Source organism: Callionymus lyra, chromosome 3 (assembly GCF_982586985.1).
Source record: "Callionymus lyra chromosome 3, fCalLyr1.hap1.1, whole genome shotgun sequence".
NCBI lineage: Eukaryota > Metazoa > Chordata > Actinopteri > Syngnathiformes > Callionymidae > Callionymus > Callionymus lyra.
Window position 1 is genome coordinate 11245387 of NC_141820.1, and position 12354 is coordinate 11257740.

The following is a 12354-nucleotide window of genomic DNA, read 5'->3' on the forward strand; positions in this document are numbered from 1 at the left end:
CTAACCATTAGATTAATAACAATCACACCATGTGATCAATACATGAACTGATGGGGCTCGGCGGATGATGTCACGTTACTAAGTGGATCGTCCACCTTAAAACTAAAAAAAAAAATGGTGTTAGGATCTTTAAAGTGGTTTAAATCTTTGTTGAAGCTTTAAAAATGTGTTGTGTGTGATATCTATGTCCACATTTTCGATACATTAATACACAAGTTAAAAAGGTTAAATAAAGTCCTTTTTTTTCGCCAGTAAAAGGAGTGTTTCTGCCTCATCGCCTGACAGACAGCTCCTCTTAACTGCTCTTAGCTCCGTTAGCCTCTTGGTAGCGCTTGAACTCGGAGCTGTGCCTTGAAGCCAAGTGTCTTCTTAAATTAGCGGAGTTAAATGTCTTTGGCGTTTTACTTCCGCTGCTGATTTTATTATTTTTTATTTTAAGAGGCACATTTTTGCAGAACGGTTCAAATGCCATCATGGTTGACTAACGCGCTAACTTTCTGTTGCTGGGGCACAACAGGGGTGTCAGATGGTGGACTGGTTAGCCTGTGGACTGAGGAGTTCAGGGTTAAATCTTCTGTTTGCGTTGTGTCCATGAGCAAAACGCTTCACCCCGATTGCTTCTGATGGTCAAGAAATTCCGCACTGCATCGCAGCCTACTCCCATCTGTATGTGTAACTTGGTGTAAAGTGCTATTTCTCAAGATCTAATCACTATAACGGCAAGATTGAAATGCTTGCAACGGTCATGTTTACATCGCGACATATAGCCAAGGCTGGAGGGTCCGAAGACCCAAAACCAGAAATGATTCCGTACTTGACACAGTATCCAAAAGTCACTAAAGTCGTCTAATAAACAAAATGTACAAAGGTAAATCAAACCTTCGACTATGGCAAAAACAAAATCAGAATCCAAAATCCAGAACACAGGAGGCAGTCGCACAACCAGAGTGGAAAAAAGTGAAAACAACGTATTGAAACAGAAAACGCTGACAACGTCAGGAACAGTTTCAGAAGTGTCCTAAATTCATGCAATCAACCGCCACTAATTAAGATAAGATGCTGAAGTCGACTGTATCCCCTCGTCCTCAGTCATCACCGGGACTTTGCTGGATTTTTCGCTGCCGAGGCCAAGATGACTGCTGCCATCTAGTGGTTAGCTTAATCGCGACACTAAATCGGACAAACATCTTGAATAATTTTCAATTTATAAATAAATGGAATTATTTAATTTTACCCACACTTTGTTGGACTGAAAAACATAAAAAACATATGGTAACACAAAATATGTTTTTCAAGCCAAAAAGCAAAAATAATAATAACCACAGGGTATTGCGATATATCCCCATATAAATATTTTCCAACACATTCGACCCTCTGATTTATTGGTGCAGCAGTAACTACAACAGCTATTCTAATAAAACTTTTGAAACCAAGGGCGCCACCTACATCTACGGATCAACCGAGAGAGAAAAGTTGTTCAACAAAGAAAATGATTTTTACATTTTAACTTAAATATGTAAAAGATTCCCATCCCTATCAAATTGTTTATCTTCTATTGTAACCCCTTTATATCCATGTATTGAACAAAAAAAGCCAAGGTTTCATAAAGCTTCGCTAATTGGACGTGCTGTTAAGTTTGCTTCTTGTCGCTCGGTAAACTTGTTTTTTGCAAACCACGAAACCCTAAAAACACTCATGCAACATTTAGACCGGCTGCTACTGAGTTCATACAGATTGGCATCTTGGATCTTTGTAACCGGTTTGATGGGAAAATGAAGGCAAAAGGATAAAACATAATTGAATTGTGTGTTACATCACAAGATTGTGAAAGAATGTTCTTTAGTCATTCAACCCACAGCCGTTCAACCTGACCTTGCAGGCGGTGAAAGAGATTATATATATGATATCTAAGAGCCACAATCAATGTTTTCTATCAGAAAATCAAAATGTAACCTTTTAAGTCTTCATACTTTCACACATGCAGGAAGAAAAAACAACAATACGAAACCCAGGTACAATACAAAGAACATTCTTTAACATCTATTGTGTGATTGATCAATTTAATTTCGCGTTAACTCAAAGCATTTATGTTTGGAACGCTGGTTTAAAACTCTCGTTTTGAAACTGGCTATTTAAACTGAAAAAGCCTTGATTCTCGTTTAGCGTCGGACTATTTGAAATGTCTCATCCTTAGCATCGACTATTGATTTGAAAAAGAAGCGTTCATCTCGCTCCGTTGATCACGGACGAGCTCAAGAAAAACTTATTTGTGATGTCAAAACATCGTTATTTTATGGCGTAACTTAAGTTGTCTCATAGATTCTCTCTGAAGCATCATATTTTGTCTCTTTAAACCATCTTTTTTTTCCCATCCAACTGCTGCCATCTTGTTTTTCTTTCTAGCTCCTGATCCTTCCATTGTTCCGTCTAATCCTCTCATTCATGGTCTTGATGCATCTCTATCCAATATCCATCCATCTCGCTCCTCCTTTCTTTCTTTCAACTTCTGTCATCCTCTCGGTCTCTCCAATGCTTCCTTTGTGCGGCTAATTGGTTTTCTTTCCTCGCAGCCAGTCATTAGACCATCCGTCATCATCGCGGTTCGGTTTGTCTAGTCTTCAACCAACATCTTCCTCTGACTTCATCTGCCTCTCTATCATGGACTCGCCATCCTTCTCTGTGTCTTGTGAGTCGTCATCGGATTCTTATGGTGGCAGGATGATGGATAACACTGTCTCGGATCACAACTTGATATGGATGAAAGTGTCCCCGGATGGTTGGATAGTTGCCGTTTGGAACTCTGGCTTGATGGGAATTTATTGCTTTTCAATCAAAATCTCTCCAAGTATCTCCTAAAGTAGGACTTAAGCCACTGGATAGTGATTTTACCCTCACAGTAAACACACAACTTAGATACACAATTTGAGATGATCATCATGGCACAGTGACATGTGAATCATAAGTAAGATATGGAATGACAAAAAAGGTGCTTTAATAAGCTTAAAATTAATATATATTTAGCAGTAGTTTAAAAAAAAAAAGGATAGTAAATAAAGTTAGTTGTATCTATCATCATGTCTAAATACAAAAAAATAAAGAATGCTTGATTCTAACATTGCAGAATTTTTACAACGATACGATATATCGTGACACTGTACGAACAAGGAGGTAGTATTGTCGAGTACTTGACTCTTGTGTTGCCATATTTACAGACCACATGACTCTTGATGAAGTCGCTTTCATTTGTTTTCAAACCAAAATATGTCCAAACATCAGCTTTTCTATCTAAAAGAGAGATAAAAAGTCAACTGTATCCTCTCGTCCTTAGTCATTGCTGCAGAAGAGGTAATGACTTCTGCCATCTAGTGACCGGGAGTGTAATTGCAAAACTGCGCAATAATATTAAAATCACAATCTTCATGGAGAATGAAAAAAATGTACTCAATAAAGCTAAAAAAAATATTTATTTATTGAGTAGTTTCATAAATATATCAGCATTTTTTAAAGATATAGCTTAAATGTTCCTTCATTCTTGTGTGTGAAAAGTACATTTAAAACTCTATTAATATCGTGTTGAACCGGACAATAGTATTTTATGAAGTTGCAGCTAACTATATTTATTAATAGAAATATGTTGGTTATACTAGAACCTTATTATAATAAGCAGAAAAAAAGTTTAAATTAAATTAAAAAAACATGTTTTACTCATTGTTTGTCCCAGTAATTACATTTCTAAAAATGTTATCAACAATGTATATCGAGTGTCATCACTTGGCTGTATTTATTCAGAGAATCGGGGGGAAAAAATGTGAAAGACTATCCAGTTTAGTACATGAGCAGGCGAAGAAAGGTCAGCCTGGCAGGGATGAATTTTGCAGTAAAGAAGAGCAGGAGTGTAATACATTCTGTCAAGGCTGTGATGCGTAAAACTCTCTATGCAGGTATTTATTCAGGATGTCAATGATGACATCTCCAGACTTCTCTTCCTGCTCTTCCTCTCCCGAAAACATATGTGTGTAAAATACCTTTTTTCTAGATAAACATTACGTTTTTGTTCAAATTGAAACAAGAAGAGAACAATTAATTTCAAAAATATCATTTAATGATTTATGATTAGTTTCCATTTTACAATTAGTTTAACAAATGAACCAAAATAAACTTGAGAAATCCATGGAAAATTAGTGCATTAACAATGTCCATTAAATTATTTATTTTTTTGCAGGTAAATTGATGATTTTTTCACAGTTATCTCAGTATCAAATCCATGGTGATGTTAAATATTATCTGGTACATTAAAAAAAACGACAGATTAATTGTATTCCATAGAGTGAATCCATAATAAGTGAAAATAAAAGTCCACGTCTCAGTTTCCCAGTCGGCAATAGCTTGTGAAACGACGACAAGTCATCGCAGTGGAGGATTCTGCTGCATTGGTTAATTAAAAGTTGAATTATGTTGCTCACTTGGAGCTAATTGTGAAAAAGAGCGATGAGGTTAGCAAAGGTAGGAAATGGGTTTGTCAAATGGTTTAAATATTTGTTAAATCCACAGAAAATCAACGTGTAAACCGTCTTTAATAATGTTTAAAGAAATCTATTCATATTTTATTCACTGAACTTATTTTTTAAATTCAAAAACAAAAAAAAACAACTGTTAAAAGTGCAGCAAAAAAGGTTGCTAGTGTGATTCCAAGCTTAACGAAATATTTTTTTTCAAAACGCCTCGACCTCTCGGCCTGAACATATAATATAATATTGTATATGATACGGGCGCGAGCACTCCTCCACACCGGTACGGGAAAAAGTAGTTTATAAAGTTTCCCTTGTATGTAATTTCGAAGCTATTTCCTTCTTGAGAGGTTGTTCTTTGATCAAGCTATACTTATCGCAGTAACTGCCACTTTGATGCTTCTACGACTGCAACGTCCAGAGGACATAAGTACGTAAGTACGTAAGTAATTTGTATTTATAGAGCGCTTTTCCAGACCAGGGTGCTTAAACAATCAAAACGATATTTGATAATGTATATACTTTAAGTGCTGAATGATACGATAAACTCTGTGCATCATGGGAAAAAAAGGAGGCGTTTAAAATTAATTTCTCTGGACTTGAGAATCCAAGTTAATAATCGTAAGTATTTTAACATAATGACTCTTTTTATGAAGTGCTTTTATATGACGCAAAACATATGTCACTTTTTGGTAAAGGAATAGTCCATCATCTTTCTACCTTTATTGGTGTAAATGCTGAGTGGTTAGCTGACGGACAGGCAGCATCTGTTCTTTGATTTGTGGACAGATGGTGGGAGATGTTGAAGGTCAGTGCGGTTGCGAGTCAAGTGTGCGTGAGAAAGTGTGTGTGTGTGCATGTGTGTAGCAAACAAAATGACAGTTAATATCGCAGTGGCAGGCGGAGAAGAGTTACTAACGGATCTCTAATGAGTTGAGGAGAGGGCTCAAGATGTATGAAGTGCAATAGAAGGAAAGAGCGGTAGAACAATACGATTGAAGAAGCTAAGACTAGATAGATATGAATTTTGTACAGGAAAACAAGTTTGAGCATCCATATGTTTATTATTGTATATCTTGAGTCAGAATTGAATTGAAATGTTCAACTTTATGATTTTCTTGAATTCAAAAAGGCATAGAATGTAGTTCATTTAATTATAATGAAAGTCTGGTGGGAGTAGGCTGCCATGGAAGACACCGGCTCAACAGGATTCAGTGTTTTGCCCAAGGACACGACCACACAATCTATCCAGAGCTGGGATCGAACCATCATCTTCTTAGGCCGCAACCATCTGAGCTACAGTATGTCGCCCAACAAGTTAAACTGAATAATAATGAAAAGAAATCCAAAAACAAATATAATGTAAACATTTAGTAAAGAAATACATGTGTAAAGTTTCTTTAGACATCACAAGTGTCCATCGAACCATCATCCTTCCTGGAATGGACCAATCATTGCAACCTGAGGCTTTTTCTTTAAACATCATCGGTTCATGATTTGTCTTTTCCACTCTTGCCCAGGGGTCAAATCAGGGCCGGCAAAGTGACTTCATGTGGCCCTCCAGATGTTTTGCTCAAAGTGGATAATTGTTAACCCTGAAAATATAAGTGTTTAAGATAAGATAAGTAAGTAATTTATATTTGTAGAGCACTTTTCCAAACCAGGGTCAAAAAAGGGCTTAAACAATCAAAACAAAACCCAATAAAATATATATATATATATATATATACTTAAAAGCTCAAGACAGCACTGAGAACAACACAGGAGTCCCAGAAAATCGGGAAAAAGCCTGGAAGAATAAAAATGTCTTTAAATGTTTCTTGAAGGAGTCAGTAGATGATCAAAGACAAAGGGAGAGGAAGATCAGTCCAAAGCTTAGGAGCAACAACCTGGAAGGATTTCTCTCCTCTGGTCATGAACTAAGTGCGAGTAACCATCAGTAGATTCTAATCCACAGACCTCAGAGCCCGAGCTGGGGTGTAAGGCTGGATCAGATCACTGATGGAAGGTCTGACCATGAATAGATCTGAAAGTAAGAACCAGAATTTTAAAGTTGATCCTGAAAGAAAATGGCAGCCAGTGAAGAGATTTAATGATCGAAGAAATGTGAGTTCTTCTACTAGAACGGGTCAGACGAGAAGACACGAACGCAAAAAGATAAGGAACAGAGAGTGGCTGTCTTAGTCACACGAGATTTACAATAATTGTTAAATGGTATGTTGAAGGAAATCCTTCTTCTTTTTTTTTGCGAAGTAGAGCATTATCACTGTCTTACTTCAACAAACTTATAATTTGTTTTCAGCCTATGACTCATATACTTAAAATAGTTTGGCCCCTGATTCAGTTTGACGTCCCTGCCCAGCTGTCCTTAACGCTAACCACGTGTCCATCATTTCCCTCTTGATATCAGGTTTAACTCTCTGTTCGTTTATCAAATGGGGCAGAAATCCAAGAGACTCCAGGAGAACAACATATTTTGTATGCCTTCAGATCCAACGTATATATTTGCGGGCGCAGCAGTTATAAACATGGGAAAGTGACATTGAGCCCTAAGATTAAATGGTATAGGCTCGTATCCCAGCAGCACAGGCAACGGATCTCACTGCCAAGAACCCTGATTGGTCTCCTGTGAGTGACACGATCCCAGCATGTGATCACAGAACTGATATCTAAAAAAGGTGTTGCTTGTCAGCTGACATATTCATGGCCGGGTAAGCCGGGGTGTGCAAATTGGAGAAAAGGGGGCGTTGGTATGTATTCAGTTTTACAGCATATGGAGCTTGATGGATCGTTGGCGAGATGTAGATAAGTGAGCAGTAGGGATGGATGTATATGGCCTGGAGACAGAGCTATGAAAAGGCATGATGAAGATGGCCCATAATCCTTTGCAGCCGACAGCACACGGGGTGGAAGCGGCTTGTGTATGTGTGCGAGAAAGCAAGGACAGCGATAGGGATCTGCCTATCACTGTCTGAGGAGAAGAGATGGAGTTATGGGACGGACGGAAAAAGGACTGGGGCGGAAGAACGAGTGACTAGGGGGGGAAATGGGAGTGGAAGAGACAAGGCCAGAAAAGCCATTAAACATAAAATCAATCAGCAGGAAAAGTAAGGGAGAGATTCAGGGGTTGGAAGCGAAAAGGGTTGGGATCTTAAAGAAAAGACTCGGCGAGAGGATAAAAAGGGAATCCTCAGATGACTGCGATATTGATGACAGCACAGTGGGGAAGGGCGGATGAACGGATGGGAGTGGAAGAGGATAATGCCGCTAAGAAGGAGTGATCAAAGCACCCCGAGGCCACGGAAGGGAGGGAGCAGGGAATGGTGACATGTAAGCAGTGAGAGAGGAGGGAGGGAGTGCGTTAGGAAAAGGCTACGACCGAGCATCTTTCGCACCAGGGGGGTGCCTCCCAGGGAATGGGGGGGGGGGCAGAGGTGAATCACTGTTTTTACTCAGAAAGACATGATCCTGACGCAGAGAGGGAAATGGCAGTGTGTGGGGCGCACAGCGACCGGTGGGGAAGGAAAAGGAACGGGTTGTGCCACCGCGGCTGAGAGCGAGTGCAACGGGGGACGGGAAGGCAAAGAATAAAAAAAAAGGGCAGCCGAGCTCACTGATGTGATCAGAAACGAAAGGCAACGTCGGCAACGCTGTTGCTTTCTTTCCACTCAAACCCCCCTCGCAAAACACACAAAACAGTGGAAGTCCAGCAGCACGAAGCGAACTTCCCTTCCACTCACATTTCCCTCCCACTGTGGGTCAGTGTACTGGAGCACAGGTATGAGTCCAGCCTCCTCAGGCTCGCCTCTCGGAAAAACGTGGACTCACTGAAAAGTTACCTAATGTCGCCGTGTTACCTACGAATCGATACGAGTTAGAGGCGAAAGCCTGGCGTTTAATTAGATCATGCCAATTCCACAGGTTTGCCCCGTGTGGACAATATCGGATGTTGATTAGACTTCGCCTCACAGGAATCGTAACCTAGAATTACTTCCTCTTACTCCAAAAGGCACTTTATTCTTTTCTTTTTTTTTATGTTCTGTTCGCTACTCGATGGCCGCTCTCTCTTAGTAATTGCCCTTCAGTCTTGTGAGGACTTGAGAAATGATTGGCCCTCTTACCCTCTGTAGATCACACCCATCGACGTCAGCAGTGGCCTTATAGCTCTTTCAGAACTGGTCCATCTGAACTGCATATTTGTGGCGTTCTGCTCTCAAGCCGACATTACATATTTATATTCAGATATGTTGGTTGCCGATGCCTGGAGAAACTTAATTCTTGTGCTGTGACTCAAACCGTGCACTTGTCTAGGTGCACTGGTTTACAGTACACTGTAAGACAGTGCACTTACTTGCGTAGTGCGCAAATTCCAATAGGGTAGTACTGTCTCAAATCCAACGCTGACGCTACACACTTACCGGAAATGGCTTCATCTTCTACTACTTTTTAACGCGGATTGCAACCAACCGTTGGAACTCTATCGCAGACACTTGGTTGCACTTTTCGCCAATTAATACAAGCTATTAAGTTGTGTTTCATTCGGTTATGATCGTTGTTGTGTTTTTTTGTGGTAAAATTAGTGTTTTCTTGAGACATTTACGTCGGTATCTGCTCCGAAGACGAGTCGTCAGTAGCTTACTTTTAGCATCTACGTCACTAAGATGGCGACTGTTGAGGGTGGAAAGTGTCCATCGATCCACACTCAAATTTCTGGCCTTTTTCAGTGCACCACTTTTTGCACACTGCTCTATGTGTCAATTGCAATGATTTGGGACACGCCTTTGGTTTGTTGAGTGATCGTTTTTTCTCAAATGCTGCCACTTGCTAAAGAAACTTAGCTAAGATAGTAAAGGAATTGACTCGTAGCTTAAGAAGTTGTGTGTCATTTTGTCCCTGAGCAAAACAATTAAAGTGATAGTTGACTCAAAATTTAAATTTCACTAGTTTTCTACTCACCCTCATGTCGACTAAGGGTTTGGATTTTTTTTTTACATTGTAATCTGTTACTTTATGAAGTTACAACCATAAATGTTCAAGTACAACCACACTTAAAATATAGAAATATTTAATTTCTCTTGTCGAGGCTTCAATAAAAGATGTTAAAAAGACATTATAGACGAGCAGTACGGAGGTATTCACGAGCACCGAACCCTCGTGCCTGTCTTTACGGCCTTATAACCAAAGTGGTTCCAGCTTGGCAGGACCCACTATTGGACACTTGATACGACTATTCCGTGTCGCAGTGGAGTGTTGGATGAGTATGTTTATCGTGCAGCTGCTTCACCAAAATGTCAAACAAGTGAAACGTCATATCCATGTCACTTTAACTCTGACATTTAAAATGACAAAATAACAGTAAAGCCTATTTAGATTCTCTAAGTGTGTGTGTGAGTGTGTGTGTGTGTGAGTGACGAGTCTTCACCACTGCTTCAGGATGTCGTGATGAACCTGTGACAGCTGTCAAGTGGCTGGCAGGAACTTCACACCTCCTCACGACGCGACAAGAGCGAGGCAGAGATGAGGGTTGTAGATTAGCTCAAGAAAAGCCGCTTCCACTCAGAGAACGTGTGTGGTCGTACTCGGTGAAGCGTCGCGGTTTGATTGGCGCGACAATGTTGGAGGAAACAAAAAGACGGATGAGTCAAAAACCTGTAGGTCGCCACTTTAGTGGTGAGTAAATAGACTGGATATAGTGGATTAGTATCTCAAAATATTGGGTAAATGAATGGAAACGTGGCGATTAAAGACGCTAGCTTGGACTAAATAGAAGGAAAAAAAGACAATAATAATTTATAATTCAGCAGTACAAATTCCACAATTGAAATATTTAAAGGAATTCAATACTCTGATGTTTGTTGAATTCGATGCTGAGAACATTTAGTTCATAAAATGCATTAATAATTCAAATAAATTAAATTTTTCTTTTGGGAAAAGTCATATATTTTGCTCTATTTGAGTTTTTTTCATTAAGATTATTCTGAAACGTTTACAAAAAAAAAAAAGGTTAGCAAAATGATTCTAGGAAATATGTCTGAAAACTGTAGGTCAGTATCCAAAAAATATAAATGAGTTACTAATAAAAATATATCAAGGTTGTAATTTCATTCTTCTTTTTGATTTTTTTTAATATAAAATATGGTTTCTGATAGAAAGTTCTGAGCTGAATTAAAAAGAAGAGAACATATATTTTTTGTATATATTTGGAGGATGTTGCGTCAGGCCGTTGATGAACTTGTGATGTTGTGAAGTAAATAAAATAACTTGTCAATTTAAACCACACAAGATATGTCGGATAAGACTTTGTTTTTCTCTCTGCCACCATGATTATTTTTTTAATCCAAAGCCTGAAATCATAGTTTCTACCTGCTATAATAGTGTAGTTCTGGTCATAATAGAGACTTAACTATTGAGGATTAGATTTAAAAAAGGCTGAAGGTATGGAAGTATATCAGAGTTGTAGGAATATTAAATAGTTGAATTTAAAGTTTCACATGGTAATACTTTGAATTTTGATATTGACATGTTTTTAAACTAATCAAAATATATATATAATGTTAGAATAATGTTAATGTTAATAATTGAATTCAATATTGTTCATGTTAAAAGGGTGAATGTTATTTTAAATACATATTTGAATTCAATAATATATAATAAAGGTTGTTGTATTATTTATTTTTTTATTTAACCTTTTAAAACAAAACATTATAGATTTTAACAATCACTGTTCTGATATATTCAAATAAAGTAAAATGTAATTATTGGAAAAAAACGAATTCACCGTTTTGAGGATTTCAATCATTGAATAAAAAAACAAATTTACTATTTCTATATTTAAAAAATATAATTTCAATTGACAAAAAAAATGAATCCACTTTTTAGTAAAAAAAAGGTCAATTTCAATTTTTGGAAAAAACGAATTCACCGTTTTGAGATTAAAAAAAAAAATGGAAAAAAATTCAATCCATGAAAACAAAATTCACTGTTTCCGAAATCAAAAGTTTCAATTATTGAATAATAAATAAGAAAATCTCTATTTATATTTAATAATTTGAATTGTTGAATAAAAACAAGTCAAATGTTTAAGGGATTATACAATAACAATTCCAATTATTAAATACATTTCAATGTATATACATTTTTAAATAAAATTATTAAATAATAATTAAAAAAAATTACAGTGCAAAAATATATATATCGAATTAAGTAAAGTTTTTAATAAAGAAATTATATAATTTATCAACATTTCAGTTAAAAAAATTCAAAGTCTCAATATTTGAAATATAAACAACAACAATTTAATATTCTCATGCTACAGATATACTTCCATGTAAAAGCTACAATATAGTTTGTATACAGTCAACCAGTCTGTCTGTCTCTAACGTTGCACTTGGACGATTTCCATTTTCTAAAAATCTGTTTTTCTCTGTTGTTTTGTCAAAACTAATATCAGTGTTGTGACCGTGGTTCCCAGTGTGAGGCATCGTTGTGTGTATCTCTTGTCTTTACCTAAAACACCCCCCCCCCCCGTCCACTAATATACCAACCTATCTGTTCCCCGTCATGTCTCCAACCACAGTCGGTTCTCCTCGCTCCTCCGAGGGCGGAGTCCGACTTGGTCTCTTATCTCCGTCATCTGTACATGCGTCAACCTCCGGGGGGCGTCCTGAAGGATGAGCATGTACACCTGACAGCACTTGTCTACGCTCTTTAAAAAAAAACGATGTGTCTCCTTCAAGCTTATCAGCGAGCGCAGTTTAAAAAAAGACGACACACATGTTTCACTCTCTGGAACGACATCACGAGTTGATATCATCGGAGTGATATAAATTGTGTGTCCGTTTTAAAT

The 12354-nt window shown here is 37.8% G+C and overlaps 1 protein-coding gene across 2 annotated transcripts in view; it reads left to right on the top strand.

The window, feature by feature from the left end:
* The window catches only part of csmd3b (CUB and Sushi multiple domains 3b), a 463847-nt gene that overhangs the window by 216265 nt on the left and 235228 nt on the right, over positions 1–12354 (top strand). The window lies entirely within an intron of this gene.